General features: G+C 42.6%; 1 non-coding gene across 1 annotated transcript; it reads left to right on the top strand.

The window, feature by feature from the left end:
- Positions 1–424: 424 nt before the first annotated feature.
- LOC130937234 (small nucleolar RNA R71) lies at positions 425–532 on the top strand. The gene has a single exon (XR_009068461.1). It is a non-coding gene; the product is annotated as a small nucleolar RNA R71 (small nucleolar RNA).
- The last annotated feature ends 3,065 nt before the right edge of the window (positions 533–3,597 follow it).

Raw genomic sequence — 3,597 nt, 5'->3', positions numbered from 1 at the left:
TCTCCATGAAGAATTATAGGTGTTTCCATAGGGTTCTCCTAGGTAATTCACCTCTTCCATTGAAGGGTTTTCAGGATCATAAGCTTCTTCCTCAGATGAAGCTTCCTTAGTACTGCCAGGTGCATTTTGCATTCCAGACAGACTTTGAGAAATCAAATTGACTTGTTGAGTCAATATTTTGTTCTGAGCCAGAATGGCATTCAGAGCATCAATCTCAAGAACTCCTTTCTTCTGATTTGTCCCATTGTTCACAGGATTCCTTTCAGAAGTGTACATGAATTGGTTATTTGCAACCATTTCAATTAGCTCTTGAGCTTCTGTAGGCGTCTTCTTCAAATGAAGAGATCCTCCAGCAGAGCTATCCAAAGACATCTTGGACAGTTCAGAGACCATCATAGAAAATACCTATGATGCTCCATTCAGAAAGCATGTCAGAAGGACATTTTCTGATTAATTGTTTGTATCTTTCCCAAGCTTCATAGAGGGATTCTCCATCCTTCTGTCTGAAGGTTTGGACTTCCACTCTAAGCTTACTCAGTTTTTGAGGTGGAAAGAACTTTGCCAAGAAGGCATTGACTAGCTTTTCCCAAGAGTCCAGGCTTTCTTTAGGTTGAGAATCCAACCATATTCTAGCTCTGTCTCTTACAGCAAAAGGGAATAGCATGAGTCTGTAGACCTCAGGGTCAACCCCATTAGTCTTGACTGTGTCACAGATTTGCAAGAATTCAGCTAAAAACTGATGAGGATCTTCCAATGGAAGTCCATGGAACTTGCAATTATGTTGCATTAGAGAAACTAATTGAGGCTTAAGCTCAAAGTTGTTTGCTCCAATGGCAGGGATAGAGATGCTTCTCCCATAGAAGTCGGGAGTAGGTGCAGTAAAGTCACCCAGCACCTTCCTTGCATTGTTGGCATTGTTGTTGTTTTCGGCTGCCATGGGTTCTTCTTCTTTGAATAATTCGGTCAGGTCCTCAACAGAGAGTTGTGCCTTAGCTTCTCTTAGCTTTCGCTTCAAGGTCCTTTCAGGTTCAGGGTCAGCTTCAACAAGAATGCCTTTGTCTTTGTTCCTGCTCATATGAAAGAGAAGAAAACAAGAAAATATGGAATCCTCTATGTCACAGTATAGAGATTCCTTGAGGTGTCAGAGGAAAAGAAAAATAGAAGGCAAAAGTAGAAAATTCGAACTTATCAAAGAAGATTGAGTTCGAATTTTGCATTAAGGGATAGTGTTAGTCCATAAATGGAAGGATGTGAAAAGAAGGGAAGTAATTTTTGAAAATTAAGTAAAAGATTTTGAAAACATTTTGGAAAACACTTAATTGATTTTCGAAAATAAGAGTGGAAAAGAAATCAAGTGATTTTTGAAAAAGATTTTGAAATTAGAAATAAAAAAGATTTGATTGAAAACTATTTTGAAAAAGATGTGATTAAGAAGATATGATTGGTTTTAAAAAGATGTGATTGAGAAGATATGATTTGAAAACAATTTTAAAAGATATGATTTGAAAACAATTTTAAAAGATATGATTTTAAAAATTAATGACTTGCCTAACAAGAAAAGATATGATTCAAACATTAAACCTCTCTCAACAGAAAAGGCAACAAACTTGAGATGTTTGATGCAATTGCATATTTGCTACATTAGTTAGTTAGTTTAGTTGGTTTTAGCTTACTTTCACTCATTTTCTCTAAATAAACAAGTCTTTTTATGAGTTTTGTTTCCATGCATGATGATATCAAGGAACATGTTAATTCTAGCCAAATTCATGCAAATGATTTAAGGAATGCATATATGAATGAGTATGAATGAATCTCATGAAATTTATTGCTTGAATTGGTAAGACTTTGAAGCTATTTCCCTTGTTGATGATAGGTGATGAAACAAGGAGGCATGGAAGCAAGAATGATGCAAGCTGGGCAAAGTTGGCGTTGCCAACTTGGAATCCACGTTGCCAACTCCACAACACAAGGCAAGCTTGGTCCTGGAGGCAACCAAGGCAAGGAGTTGGCGTTGCCAACTTGGGATTGGCGTTGCCAACACCACACACAACCACACCAAGCAAGCTTGGCAACCCTGGAAGCAAAGTTGGCGTTGCCAACTCTAGAATCAAGTTGCCAACGCCACACACAAGACTAAGCAACATCCAAGTTGCCAACGCCCATCACATGCAACATCCAAGTTGCCAACGCCAAGACTAGGCAACATTCAAGTTGCCAACGCCAGCTTCTATGGGCGTGTTCACTGGCAACGTGGGAAGCAATGCCTGGAGCTAGGAAAGGAGGCTCGAGCACGTTGCCAACTCAAGATGGGCGTTGCCAACGCCACACAACCAAGCAAACTTGGCCCTGGAAGCAAGGTTGGCGTTGCCAACTCTAGAACCAAGTTGCCAACGCCACACACACAAGACACAAGCAAGGAACTTGGCCCTGGAGGAGGACAAGAAGCAAAGTTGGCGTTGCCAACTTGAGAGTGGCGTTGCCAACGCCACACACAAGCAATTTTGGCACTAATATGGAAGCTCGAGCACGTTGTTTGAGCTAGGAAGCATTGGCGTGTTTGAGGACAACGCAGGCTAACAACGCCACACTATCAAGCTTGGCCCTGGAAGAAGCAAAGTTGGCGTTGCCAACTTGAATCTGGCGTTGCCAACGCCACACACAAGCAAGGCAAGCTTGGCCCTGGAAGAAGCAAAGTTGGCGTTGCCAACTTGAATCTGGCGTTGCCAACGCCACACACAAGCAAATTTTGGCACCAAGTCTTGGCGCACCAACCAGGCTGCCAAACGCCCAATGGCGCACCAACCAGGCTGCCAAACGCCCAATGGCGCACCAACCAAGTTCCAAACGCCCAAATGCTGCACCACTCACGTTGCCAACGCTAGATGGGCGTTGCCAACGCCAACTTACCAAAACAAGGCAGCCTGAACATGTCCTCTTCAATGGAAGATATCTTGAGCTACAGAGATCCAAATTGAGTGCTTCCAGTTGCATTGGAAAGCTGACATTCAGAGCTTTCCAACCATATATAATAGTCTATGATGGAGCACAAAATTGAAGCCAAACCAGAGTCATCTTTAGGCCCTAAAAACAAGAACATGAAATGAAATTCAAGGGAGCTAGAGATGATCCTTGGCTGTGGGATCGAGCACGTTGCCAACGTGCACAAAGGGGCGTGTTTTGCAACAACGCCAGCCTCAAGTCCTTGCCTTGGGAGAGTGATGCTCGAGCACGTTGCTAACTTGGGGTTGAGGGTGCGTTATTCACAACAACTTGGCAACAACTTGGCAGCTTGACCTTACCTTCTTTGAGGAACCATAACTTGAGCTAGGAAAGTCCAATTGAGGTGATTCCAGTGGCATTAGAAAATAGACATCAAGAGCTTTCCAATGATGTATAATAGTCCATATTGAAGCTGAAGGTTGACACTCAAATTCTGGGCTACAATTAGCATGAAAGTAAGGCCAAGAAGAGGAAAAGCAAGTTGTTGGCAACAACTTGGGCTAGCAACGCCCAAGTCTCATACTTCACTTCCAGGAAAATGTCAAGCACGTTGCCAACGTGCATTTGGCCTGGAGTTAGTGCTAATAACGCCAAGTC

Source organism: Arachis stenosperma, chromosome 6 (assembly GCF_014773155.1).
Source record: "Arachis stenosperma cultivar V10309 chromosome 6, arast.V10309.gnm1.PFL2, whole genome shotgun sequence".
Lineage (NCBI taxonomy): Eukaryota > Viridiplantae > Streptophyta > Magnoliopsida > Fabales > Fabaceae > Arachis > Arachis stenosperma.
Note: the sequence above shows the minus strand (reverse complement) of the source record. Positions and strands in the feature narration are given on the sequence as shown.